The following is a 14441-nucleotide window of genomic DNA, read 5'->3' on the forward strand; positions in this document are numbered from 1 at the left end:
AAACTGTAATGATGTTAAGCACCATAATTACACTCCTCAAAGGCACTGACTCCTGCTTTGAACTGTGTCCCACTCTAACAAACATTCACTTAACCCAGTGGAGAACTTCAGGTCAGCAGACATTAACAGCTCTGTAGAGCACAAACCATACATTTTAATTGAGTCATTTTTCTTTGTCAGAATATGCACACAAGGACAGGCGTTCCCAGGGACCACAGGCTTGTTTCAGACACTCGCATCACGTGAGCACAAGTTGAACCAGATACAGTGTTTGAGTGAACGTAGGACGTTTTGGGGCAGATTAGTCGGGGGGGGGATTTGTTTAACCGTAGATTTCAACCAGTATCTCACGCAGAAGCTCGAGCAGTTCAAACGTTTTTTTTTAGAAGATTATATCCTCTTGAAGACGCGAGGAGATAATACAATCATCTCTTTCCTAAAGTTTCCCCCCAAAAACCCTCCCCTACTTTAAAGCGCTTTGGAAAGAATGTCAGATGATGCAAGTGAAGACCAAGGCAATGAAATTATCCGTTACATTGCTCATTCCAACAGCATCCAAAAACCTGAGAACAGCTCATGATGACATCACTTTGATCTTTAATTAGCAGATCTGATCTGGATCAGTGCTATGAATCTTAATTCACAATATTGAGAAACCCTCTGCTCTTACACAGGCACACCTTTACAATAAAAAAAACAAAACAAAAAAACTGCTTTTTAATTCTAGTCTGTTCTTTTCTATTAGGAATTAGTTACGGTACAGTCCAAAGATGTTTTTACTGGTAAGAATATCATAAACAGCTGCATTGCCACATGAGAAATGTGTCAAAATAACAAGATGACATGAATAAAACAATTATATTTCACATTCACTTAGTGCCTCTCCTGGCACACACCGAGCATCGTTTCCCTCCGTGATTCATTTTAATGAAGAGAACTCCCTGAAGTTGTCACCAGTTACAAGGTAAAATACGTATATCACCTCTGCTAATAGCTGTCAAAATATGGGTCTGCATGCATAAAATCTGTATCCAGAGTGTTGGCAAGCGTAGACAGTGACAGAATTCATTAAGATACAGTTTGATTACTAATTGCTTTTTCTTTTTAAATGAGTAAACACATGAATAAAAGGTTTAAAAACTGCAGCTTCAGAATATTTTTTAAATAACTTTAATTTTCAGCCTTGAATCAAATTAACACAGATGGTGTGATACTAATTACATGAGGGATGACTTTCTGTAATCTCATTTCATATCAAGCATCAGGTTCAGGTACTACATACCTTACAAACTAGAGTCTTACATTTCCCTTGGAGCTTAAAACTTCATTATCTGATGCTTTTTAAAATATTTTTTGCAAATGTTTTATTAATTCCTTGTTTGTTGTGTAGTAGTCTCATTTCCATTTGTGTTCTTGTGAATGTTTCTTGTTTTTTTTTAAATCAGAGACCCTAATCTCACTGAGTTTGCCTGATTTTAATGAAGAGTCATCAAAGTCCAAAGCTTGCTTTCATTAGTTTGCATGGAAATTCCAAGGAAGGTTTTAAGACTTTACTCAATTATCAAAAGAGGTAAAAAATCAGATTTATTTTCAGCGCTTTCTTTAGCAGAAAACAACCACAATAATAAAACTACAAGAACTGATGACGGCTGTTGATCAATGGCAATAACTCAATAATACAGTTGCTGGCATTTTCTGGCTTTCCAGACCCATTTTCTGACTGATCGATATATTGGTTGGCCAATATAATCAGCTGAAGTTGGTCCTTCACATATATGTCTGCATCAGCATTTATTATTTGTCATTATTAAGTTCACATTAGGGCTGCACAAAAAATCATTAAAAAATCGCGATCTCGATTCACACATACACGTGATCTCATTTCTACACACAGCGATTCTGAAGCATTTTATATCTCGAGCCGAATCACAAACAAATGCTCCTATTTTCCTACCGGATTTTTTTGAAGCGCCCCCAAACGCAGCACGGCCGCTGCCTCCTCCCTCAACCTGTGGTAAAGCGTCTTTACAACACGTGATTCAGTGGCGGAAGCCCACCTGCAGTTGAGTGTTTGGAAGGAGTGTGAGAAGCCGTTTATAGACACGGCAGCAAGCCACCAATCTGCCCGTCCTATTGACGGCTAGGTCCGCGGTTTTAGACAGAGGGCGGCAAATTGGGGGTCTGTTTTGGTCCGCCGATTTGCTGCCTCGGACGGTACACTTATTTCCGCCTCGACTGCTAGCTTGTTGTTGTGGCGACAAGCTAGAAACGGTCGCTACTTTCAAATTAAAAGCCCCCCGCTAAGAACCCAGTTCTAAACTCCAATGTGGTGCAATGTAAAGCTCTTATTGTGAAGACAAATTTGTTGTCAACTGTTTGTAGCCCAACTTCGGGCTTCACGTCACGTCACCTCTGAGGCGGCTTTTGGAAAAGGAAGAATATTATGCCTCCGTTTTAGAAAGCCGATCACAGCAGCTATCACATATCACCTAGCCAAAGCTACGGCCCCAATAAACACTGTACAACATGAGGTATTTGAGGATGCCCTCTCATCTTGGAGACTAATTTTTTTTTTACTTTTGTAAAAATCATTTATCATCCAATGATAGAACTAACAAAACAAAAAAAACATTGCTTTTTCATACTACAATGGTTTTTTTTTTGTTTTGTTCAAGTTCATCAGTGCAATAAACATTTTGTGAAAAAAATCGTGCCAGAGAATCGTGATCTCAATTCTAAGCAAAAAAATCGTGATTCACATTTTTTCCAGAATCGTGCAGCCCTAGTTCACATTGAAGATTAATATTTCATTGTGGTGATTTTATTTTACTGCTGAAAATCACATTAAAGGGTTTCATTGCATACATGTGTGCACGTTGGCCAGTATATCGATACCGATATATTTTTTTCACTCCCCAATATCTGAACCCTAATATTAAATCAGACTCTAATTAAAATTTCCACTGCACTTTCAAACAGTTGCTGAAACATTTCAAGGCAGACAAGCAAAGACACAACATCCATTTAACATGAATGCCATCGATGAGATAACAACTAGACTTCATTAGACTAGAAATCATTTGTCTCTTTGTCTTGTGTTTGTGACCGTATCAGATTCTGTTTGTGTGTTCTGGCACAAACATCAGGATTTGAACAGGTGCTCCCCGCTGTAGTTGGCAGCAAACAACTGTTTTTGAAATATTTGGTAAAGATACAAAACTAATTTAGTCCAGCAAAGAAAGTTTCTCTGAGATACTGTAAGTCGAAGGAGAAGATGGTTCTTTTTGAAATGCAAATTCCACATTTGTACAGTCTATTAGTCTCATACTCACACACTCTTGTATCAGGATCTTGAAGCACTCAGATTTTGTCTCACAGTTTGCATATTTCAGACTATATTTTCTCTGCAAAAGCTCCTCATGACATTCTGTGACACCAGAAATTCTCAAATGTAATAACAAATGTTTCTGTCTGGTTTTGTAGTAAAGTGAAACTAATTTCCTCTCTCTGAAACCCAAATCATCAGAAACTCTTGTAGGATATTTTTGGCAAACTAAATATCTCAGAGGCTGATTAACTTTAAAGGGACTCTTGCAGTTTTTTTTTTATTTGGTTTGGGCTGAAGAAAAAAGCTGATGGTTCATGTTGTCGAGGAGAGGAGTAAAAGTGAAGTAATACGGACTAACAGGTGACTCACTGATTGGAAAAGTTAAACATGGTGAAATCCAATTCTGGTCACTGACAGTCATGTAGCATTTAATCAAGATCAGCTGTTTGTGACACAGTTCTCTTAACACTGTCACAATGAGCTCATGAAGAAATAACATTACAGTGCAATGGGTAATGGAAACAATGGCAGTGACAGAACTTAAAAAAGCAAATTTAATGGACTTAATGAAGATAAAAGTGCAGAAGTCAGGGTTTAAACCTCTTTTGACTGTCTGATCAGGGAAGACCCCTGTGCGCACAGGTGTTACCATGGTTACAGCCTGATCTTTATAGATGTAGGGCTGAAACGATTCATCGAGTTACTCGATTAACTCGATTATAAAAATTCCTCGAGGCAAAAACTCTGCCTCGAAGCCTTGTTAAATTCCTATGACGCGCACTATACGCGCAGGGATCTGATTGTTCCATACGGACCGTTGTTCAGGAAGCACACCAGCGCGTCATACATGTTGAATTTAGCTGGCTGGCACAATTTAGCTCTGTATTTGTAGTGATGTCGTGATGCGGTTTGACTAGTTTAGCTTTGATGTTTTTAACCTCTTCAACCCAAGCTGCGCATGTTGCATTATACACCCCATAAGAGCATGCTAACCATGTAGCAACATATTACTGCAGCACACCGACTTAACAGGAAGAAGCTCGGCTAAACGCTCATGATAATTATATTCACCTAATCGAAACTCAATTCCGACACCAAGCAACTAAAGGCGCACGTAGAAAAAACACGCTAATGGCGCATGTCCGAAAAATCGACGTTAGCGATTACGCTACTTCATGCTAATGCTACATACAGCATGTCATATGAAAGCTGGGACAAATTTCAACGGTATACGTCTCATCACTCTGCGCCCAAAACGCACTGAAACAGCTGCCGAAGAAGAGCAAAAATTAAACATCACTTTATACAGACATGATCATGAATTATGTGCTACATTGGCTGTTTTGTGATTATAAACTCTGTTTGAGTGCATTACACTGCCTCCACCGGCTAATCCAATGTGTCTGTGTCACTTTGAAATGATTCCTGACAGTTCAGGATAAGTTTCGGTTCCAGGAGGACACGTATAGTGTGGAGTAGGTAGGACCCTAGTCTTCCCACACAGTGTATTTGCCTCCTTGTGATTGGCGGATTAGTGTGGTTATCATGGATTTGGGGACTGAAGACTGAAAAAGTCTTATTTATAATTTATTTATTTTATTTATTTATACTTGTTTTATTTACATGTATTTTTTATAAATTGTACACATTGTTTACCTGTTTGGCTAGATATTTTATATTCATTCTTTGTTCTCAGGTGGGTAATTTGCAGAAGGTGCAATCCTTTTTTTGTAATGTTGTATGAAGAAAACAAAACCAAGGCCAAATAAGTTTGTATTCACAGTTTTACATGTTATACATGTTTTACAGTAAGTTGATTTATCTGTATTGTTGTTTAATTATTGGCACTGGCACTTAATAAATGGGCTTAGTTTTGGTGCCAAATGTTGGAGTTGGAATGATTACCTCTGTTTTTTTGAGAAATGCTTGATCATTTTACAGCCACATCATTTTCGTTATGCATTATTTGTTTTGGTTGTTTAAAAACGCAAAAAAAAATAATATCCGATTACTCGATTAATCGATCGATAAAGTGCTAGATTGATCGATTACAAAAAGAATCGATAGCTGCAGCCCTACATAGATGTATACATGGCTAATGCAGATCAATTATAAGATTGCTTCCATTGCATTTTATGATCAGTAGATGTATTTTCTACTCGTACCTTTTGAGCTTCGAAGCTTTGAAGCGGACAGAGACCCTCCTGTTTTAATTGGTTGATGTTTATTTGTTTGGTTGTCAGCTTTCAGACTCAGAGACAACAGAAACAGACAATTTTTCTATCTTGCATTTCTCAATTTCACAATTTGATTTAGAAACCTTGATGTCAGTGTTCTTTGCTGTTGCCAGGTCAAAGACTCTCGCTGGCCCAGCAACATTAAGGCGACAAACAACCCGTAATGCTTCGCGAGCAGGTGTTACACTGTTACACTCCATATCTCCATCTTTAAAAGGAATATCTGATGCAGTGAATACACAGTTGTCTAGTCTTCTTATATGCTGTAGTACATCCTGCTCTTGGTCAGCATGTTTTACAGACAAAAATATCTTCAGTATTGGGGCTAATATGATAGTTACAGATTCCACGTATTAACAGAATTTGACTTTTATTCTGTAAAAAATCAGTCTAATTGATATTATTCTTCTCTGCCAAGATTTAAGATTTATATCCCATCACATGGAAAATGTATAGATAAAAAGATTCAGTAAATGCTTCATTTTGTGATAAAATGCACATTCACATTCACACTCACGCACACTATACTATGCACACTGCATCTGTTCCTGCTGGAGCTGTAATAAAGGGCCATAACCCAAAATGATATCATATATGCTGGCAGCGTAGTAAAACACCATTAGCAACCCATACTGTACAATCATTTTGCACACATAGCGTGGTTTTAGATTCAAGCTGATTGCTGCATAATTTCCCTCTCCCCAGATCCAAATTAGCCAATGTGCATTAGCAGGTAATTGTCGGTTCAGCGGGATGTTGCCTTCACAGGCTGAAGACCTCATAAAAATCTGGAAGTAGTAGCAGTGCCAGAAACGAGATATTAGTCCCCTGCTAGCTGCAACAGGGCACAAATGGTCTTCAACAAAAAGGCTCACTGTGGCCAAGTCTCCCCTAGAGGTGAAGATTTCCCCAAGTAGACGTGACACTCTGGGAGATCTGTTAATGATCTTGTGTTCAAGCCTTATTGTGTCAGCTAGATTTATGTCTCGCTCAAGGATGGGAGTGAAACCTCATATCTGTTGTAGGAAGTCAACAAATAAACTGTAACTATTCACCCTCCGCAAGACCAGTGTTGTTTATTGATACTGCTCCAAAATAGAAGCAACAGTGTCTGTAAGAAGAAACATTAAATAAGCTCTACTGTTGATGGCACACAAACTATACGAATATTTATAGGTATTCCCCGTGTTTGCAGATTACAGCGAGAATGCAAATCCTAAACCCTGCGCCGAACGTCGTAAGATAGGGTTCCTCGGGCTGGGAGCAGTTTGTGTATATATAAAGTTAATGGAGCATGGACAGGAGGGAAAACAGGAAGTGAATTTGTTTTATTTAATAGCTTAAAGGAAAAGGGATGGCGTATAGTTTTGTAATTTAATGCAAGCTTAAATGGAGTTGAAGCCAATGGCAGCAGCCTGCTGCTCCACTAGTGGTCCCAGAGGGCCTGTACATAAAGAGGAGCTGTGAAGAAGCTGAAAGTAGAGGCTTTGTTTACAGTCACAGAGGTACAGTAACTAACTTCATTTAAAAGGTGGTGAAGTGTTGCATCACACCTAAGCAATGAGGGAGTTAACATGGAGGAGAGGCTTTATGTAGTCAGTTGTACTGGTAATGTTACGTAAGGGTGGGTACTGAGGTTTAGATATCCTGATTTTAATGAGAGCGGAAGTGATTAGTTGTTTCATCAATTAGACTGTTGACAGGAAATTAAATAAGTAGGATAGACTCAACACTTTCACACTCTTTATAGACCAAAAAATGTATGGATGAGTTCACCCAAAAATAAAATGCAGTCATCATCCACTCATCCCCCTGACGATGGAAAGTTAGGTGAAGTTCCGTCGTCCTCGAAACATTTCTGGATCTTCACAGCAAAGCAGCGTTGGAGCATTGTCATGTACAACTGACCTAGCTGGAGACTGACTTAAAATGTAAGAAATATAAAGAAATAAAAAAAAACATAACATAGCCCCATAGTCATAATCCAATTCTCTGGAAGCCCGTATATATCCCTGATTGATTTTGAAATATGTTAATAACACCCTGGACTGATGGTAGAGCTCGAGGTGCACGTTAACACCAGAGACCATAGACATTTTATCCCCCCTCCCCCCAAATCTTGCGCTTTATTAGCACTCAGCTGTAGTGATGATTTCAGCTTTGTAAAGGGTGTGAATATATAAATATACAGTGTGTATATATATCATCATTATAGATATAATACTAAAACGTTATATAATGTGACACAAGCACTGCAACTCTAGCAAAGTTTGGCCATTTTCACTTCAGGGTGAGACATTTCTTTGTACAACCTCTGTCCGTTGTTCTACAAGAAAATGTAATCAAACTAATGGTCAATAAAATAATATCCATGACATTGTTAATAATTACAGCTGAATCCGTTTCTGTTTGCAGAACAAAAACGCTGAGCTTTCAACTTTCTGCAAGTGTTTGGTGTGTATTAAGTTAAATTCAGCACAACTTATTTTATGCCCGCGGAGTCGGTCGATTGCAGCATTTCAGTTCGAAAGCTTTAACAACAATTAAAGGCTGTAAGCCTGAGAAACACAGTCGTGGAGCTGGTAATAAATTATGATGATATTTTCATATCACAATCACACAATAGTTGGTCAGACATGGTTACTTAGAAGCACGGAAGCAAGGTTACTTTCTGTTTTGGAAAATCATAAAATAAAGGAGAGGGAAACAACTCATCCAGGTCTTATATTTTCTCCATGCAGTCGCCACCTCGCCATAATGATCAAGCTGTTTGTACGGACCTCTGGTTTCACCCGCTACTGCAACCATCTATAACTGTAAGCTATTGAAATCTTCCTGCTATTCATTAAAATATGAGGGCAGGAAACCGTGCACGGAAATGGGCATTTGACAGATTTAATGAGACTGGCGGCGAACAATGAGCCGTTGGGGTCCATGGCAGGGTGATTCACACTTACTCAATTTAATGGGGAATTAAATTCAACTGACAGACAAAGGTATTAGTGTGAGTTTGTCACTCCCACCTCCCCTCCCGATAAAATTTAGTGAATTTAGTGAGAGGAGAGATTGAAAGTTGAACAAAGGAAGCTGCTGTCTCGTCGTGTGGACTGTTTGTGTGCAACAATATGAAACCAGTCATGCTGCTGTAATTATGATGCAGTCATAAGGTTCAGTTGGATTTGTGGAGGAGGAGCAGCAGGAGGCGGGGGCGTCATAATTGCATTTCATTGTAAAGAAAGGCTTCTTGGATGACTTTTCATTAAATGTTAATTAGTTGTCGTACATCTGTTCCAGGTCATCGTGAAGAAAAAAATATTTAATTTAACAGAAGTGATTGATTGAAAATGGAGCTGTGTATGAGATGATTTAATTTCCTCAGCTGATCTTCAGTTCTTCATATTTCTTAATCACAGAACAAATTCTGCTCTCATTCAAACGTCAGTCTGAGAGTCGGCAGCGAGGAGGTCCAGTAGTTCTTACGCCTCTGCACACTTTTTGTTTTTGCAAGTACAGACGTCATCAGTTTGGGAAACTTTCAGACCAGATTCAGTACAGTTTTATTTAAACTTTTCAATGGTTATTTCTTATATTCAGTGTAATCAAGTTCTCCCTGGTTGCCTGGGAAAACTACAGGGGTGGAAATCTATCACGTCAATTTGATTCTGGTTTCCAAATACATCTCGATGCGTCACAATGTTTGATTTCCACGTGATTTTTGTGTCTCACTGTGTGACTACTTGCTACTTTTAAGAAGTAGCCTAGCTTCAAACTTCATGTCTACACTTATAACGTCTCAGCATCCAGTTGGCTCAGCTCTGAGGACAGACAGCCAAATCTTACAAAATGATTACAAGCAATTGTGATGTTGAACTTTAGATTTTTTGATAACTAACTTTAACGTGTTTAGACAGAATCCTGATGCATTTAAAAACTGACCCCTGACTAATTGGTCTACATTCACTGCGTTTTTCTTTACATTCTCAAACTTTATAATCCGGCCTGAAACTTGGGTGTCTTCTTGGGGGACCTTGGACAATAAATTCATCACGATAGATCAAATATTAAATGTCTTCTTACAGTATAATGTTATTTCCGATGATGAAAAACATTTAGTGCAGATGCTGCCCATCCATTTATATTTCCCATAATGCCTCGGGACCAAAACAGAGAAGATCAGCAATCCCTAGAGGTGGAAAACAGCCTAATGTCTGAAGTGATTTTTCAATTTTGTGAGAGTCAAACCGGTAGAGGCAGGAAGAACCCTGACCCGCTGAGCCTTCCTGAAGGTGAGCGATATACAGCTAAGTTTTTTGGGGAAAAAACCCCATAAAAATCACTTCTTTGGTCGATAACTACTGCTATATACACACCCGTGTGACATCACTGCAGCATACATATTCTGATAGTTCAGGTTGTCCTGAAAAGAATGATGTATGTAACTGGATTGTGCATTCCAGGGTTGATGTTATAGAAGCATTATTACACAAAAAGACCAGGCGAACCAAAAAGAAAGGGAAATAAATAGCTATGGTCCCTGTAATGTTTTTGTATGAGAGATTTTGTAGCAGCTCACAAGCCAAACCAGTGTGTGTCCAATCAGATTAAGTCAAAAACAACAAAAAGATTTTCTAAAAATGTGTGTACGCTTTAAACACGCAGTCGTTCACAAATATTTAAAGCTCCCAGCATGATGAGTGACTGAGGTTGTGCCACATGGTTTTAAAGCGTTTCACAGCTTAATCTGAAGTGGTTACTCCCAACAGGCGAGGACAGGATTTCAGCTGACAAACACAGGGAGTCCATACAGGTGGCAGATTTTGGGGGGTGGGAATGTGGAAGGAGTCGAGATTGATTTGAGAGGTAATTAGAGATGACATTTTCCAAAGACTGTAGTCAGCATCAAAGACTCCGTCTCCAGAGGAGCTGCTAGTTTCCTGGGAAAAGGTTAGAAACGACCCCTGAAGGCTGCAGGCACCAGCTCCAGTTTCTCTCTCCTTTAGCGAAGCAGACAGATGACAACCTGCTGACACTGTACATTATCACACTGTACCCGTCACTGGGGGGGACATGAAAGTGTCTGATTGACGGAGGTGTGAATGGTTAGAAACCTGTGGGCAGAGGAATGAGGGAAAAGATTTGATTTCCTGTGATTTCCATACAGAGGAAATCAGAGGGTAGTGGCTGCTAAACCACAGTTTAATTTATTTTTTTACTGCTAGACATCACAGTTGTAAATGACAGAAATCATGAAATTGAAAAGTTTTTCAATCTAATGGAATGGCAAAATGTCACAACACAAAAGCTGCACCAGCTTCAAACATTTGTTGGTTGCTCATGACTCAATCTTACATAATTAAGAAGTTGAAAATGTCATTGAAAGTCACTGGAACTGTCAAAAACTCATGTAAATGTGAATATAAAGTAGAATTTAAGTATTAGAACCAGAAATCTCCCAAACTTCCTACCAACCTGTAGATATATATTCAATTCCTCTTTAATTTCAGTTATCCGAACTTCCATTCAGCCGTTTGTTTCATTGCTTTAGTTCAGAGAGTCGACAACACCACACAGAGAAAATATCAGGAAAAAGCCCCGTAGTAAGGTTTAGTAAGGCATCGGCAATTATCTTTTCCCTTTCCACAGAGCCATATCAAAGGTTTATGCTCACTGAGGAGAGAAGGCAAGAAAAAGTGTTTGAATGTCTTGTCCATATTAATAACAGATAAGACACGGCTGTGGAGAGATCATGCCCTGAAGGATGTACCGTGAAACACACAGCATATCTTTCCTTTTGTCATTCCAATAGTCAGTGGATGCTGGTTTATTTCCTTGCCAAGATGGTGTTGAAAGTATCAAACAGTTTAAGACAAAACTAGACAAAACTTCATCAACCATTTGGTCTGTAAAACCACCCAAAGATATTCAGTTTATGATCACATAAGAAAAATAAAGCAGATCATCACAACTGAGAAAGTGGACGTAGGGAGTGTCTTGAAAAACGATGAATTGGTTCTCAAAGTAGTTTTGAGTAGTACTGATAATTCTGAATCATTGACTAGTTACTAGTCAGTGATTTGACTGACGTCAACTATTAATTGACTGATAATTTCCGCCCTGTATCAATGACTTTTACAATTAAGGCAATATTGGATCATATGAGGAGTATATCACATTTCACATGTCAGCCATTCTCTTAATTTGTATCAACATTATACATGTTGTCCAAATCAAATTAAAAGATACAGTCATCTAGTGATTCACCCGTTTATTAGCATGACATCGGTATCACCAATATGCACCTCATTGAGGGATGTTGACTTATAATTGATCTCCGCTGGCTGCTGGTGCTGTCCACCCTCATACCTGCAGCCGCACCTGCAGCCACACCTGCAGCCACACACCTGCAGCCGCACCTGCAGCCACACACCTGCAGCCGCACCTGCAGCCACACACCTGCAGCCGCACCTGCAGCCACACCTGCAGCCGCACACCTGCAGCCGCACCTGCAGCCACACACCTGCAGCCACACCTGCAGCCACACACCTGCAGCCACACCTGCAGCCGCACACCTGCAGCCACACCTGCAGCCGCACACCTGCAGCCGCACCTGCAGCCACACCTGCAGCCGCACACCTGCAGCCGCACCTGCAGCCACACCTGCAGCCACACACCTGCAGCCGCACACCTGCAGCCGCACCTGCAGCCACACCTGCAGCCGCACACCTGCAGCCGCACCTGCAGCCACACCTGCAGCCACACACCTGCAGCCGCGCGCCTGCAGCCACACCTGCAGCCGCACAACCTGCAGCACACCTGCAGCCGCACACCTGCAGCCACACCTGCAGCCACACACCTGCAGCCGCACACCTGCAGCCGCACACCTGCAGCCACACCTGCATTGCTTTTTCCACCACTCAACGTGTGCATGTGTGGACATTCCAGAGACATTAGTTGAAACTACTTCTGTCAGCACTAATACTGTTGTAAATTGCAAACATACTGTATATTGTACTGTTTAGAGGTTTTTGAGACCAGTACCATTAAGAGGGGAAAAATCCACCAATTGCCAATATAAAATGATCATGTGTTGTATGTATAAAATATGGAAAAGTGGAACAAGTGGCAGAAAATACCCTTGAAATACTCCAATAATATATAAGTAATTCTAAATTGTACTAAAGTACAGTACTTGGCTAAATGGACTGCAGTCATACACTTGCATTACTTTCTCCAGAACTCTTGCAGCGTGTCGTGTACACGTGTGGTTAGTTTTGAAACCGAAGTGAAAGAAGACGTCTGCGGTGTGGGAATATTACACACTGTCCCAGAAAAGATCACAGACTCATAGTTTGAGACATTTCGGTGGCATTTGCTGACGTTATCCTCTCAGTGAGAGACGTCTTTTAAACGGAGCCGACAGAGACCACTGTGTTAAAACAACACAAACCGCATCGTTAGAGCTGTAAACCAACGCCTTGCTCTGACAGAGTCCGATCCCATATCCTGCTCCGTGACCCAACTAAACCCTTGATATAAGGAGAGCTACTTTGATGAGGCATTAAACAACATGCACCAGCAGCACTCTGTGCCCAGCTGATGGATCGGCCCGCTGCCGGAGCTGAAGATGAGGTGACCGTTAGAGAGAGAGCTGATCAGCCACAGAGTGAGAGGACGAGAAGGGTGCTATCCACGGTGCATGATATGTTGAAGGAGATTCTGGAGGAAGACGGACCAGAGAGGAAAGTAGAGGGAATCACAGCAACTTGATGTTTGCTTTTTTAATCACTTGTACATTTACATATAATTACATATAATTACATTAATTTATGTAACTCAAACAGAATGGGTTTGTCGGGCTAAATGCTGCACTCTTCTCATTAAGTAGGTAGTCGTGTGGCAGGATAAAAAGGATTTGAAGCCGTCTTTTTCATGGGAAAGAAGGTTATACTGGAGGTAGTTTTATTGTAGGTTATTTTTAACATCAGTGCATCCTTAATAATGTCCTCTTTTAGACAGAAATAGAGTGAGTAATGTATCTGTAATATGAAGACGATTCTCAGTGAATTAAAGTGGACCTTCTCATATTGTCAACACACCTCAATATAAATATGAGTCCCAAACTGCTTTTATATCCGATGTTTGCTGCTATAGCAGAGAAAATTTGACAACATGTACTATATTCTGTTTTTTCAATTACATTTCAAGGATATCACTGGAGATGTTTATATTTTGTTGTTGTCAACATATCCCCCGAAACGACCGTAAACCCAACAATGCATCAGTTCATCTCTCAGTACTTTCCCACCCTATCAGTGCTCTCATCTCCAAGTCCATTCACTCCCACTGAAGATGGGATTCGTCAAAATGGGTCACAAAATCTACATTTTTCTTTTACTTTCTTTCTTTATGTGATATTTTGTCTTGATGCTTTTCTTTGACGGTAAAATGAGGGTAGTGAATGTAGACGGAGGGACGGGAAACCTGGGTAACAATATGACTTGCAAGTTCTGCACGATGGTCAAGGAACAACACCAACACTGTGAGATCAGAACGTGCAGTCAGCAAGCACTCTGGTCCAGCACTGAAGTAACAACTGTGATTGAATTGCAATGAAATGTTCATGTCCCCCTTGGAATGAATTGTAATCAGTTTGCATAATTTACTTGAGTCTGTGTCTACCCCTTCTGATCTGGTTGCTCCACGTTAGCCCTGGTTCCAGTGTTCTCTGTGTAGCTGCTGTGCACAGCTGCTCACTGGTCTATATGGAGAAATGTATGATCTTTTCTGTGTTCCTTCAAATTACCACTTCACAAACAGGTGTTTTCATATAGTATGCATTATGTATTCAACAAGATGCATAATTTAAGTCTGGATTT

The 14441-nt window shown here is 40.1% G+C and overlaps 1 long non-coding RNA gene across 1 annotated transcript in view; it reads left to right on the forward strand.

Moving 5' to 3' along the window:
- Positions 1–14441, forward strand: part of LOC115568933 (uncharacterized) — a 121494-nt gene that overhangs the window by 45046 nt on the left and 62007 nt on the right. The window lies entirely within an intron of this gene.

This window comes from Sparus aurata, chromosome 18, assembly GCF_900880675.1.
Source record: "Sparus aurata chromosome 18, fSpaAur1.1, whole genome shotgun sequence".
In the NCBI taxonomy this organism is placed as follows: Eukaryota; Metazoa; Chordata; class Actinopteri; order Spariformes; family Sparidae; genus Sparus; species Sparus aurata.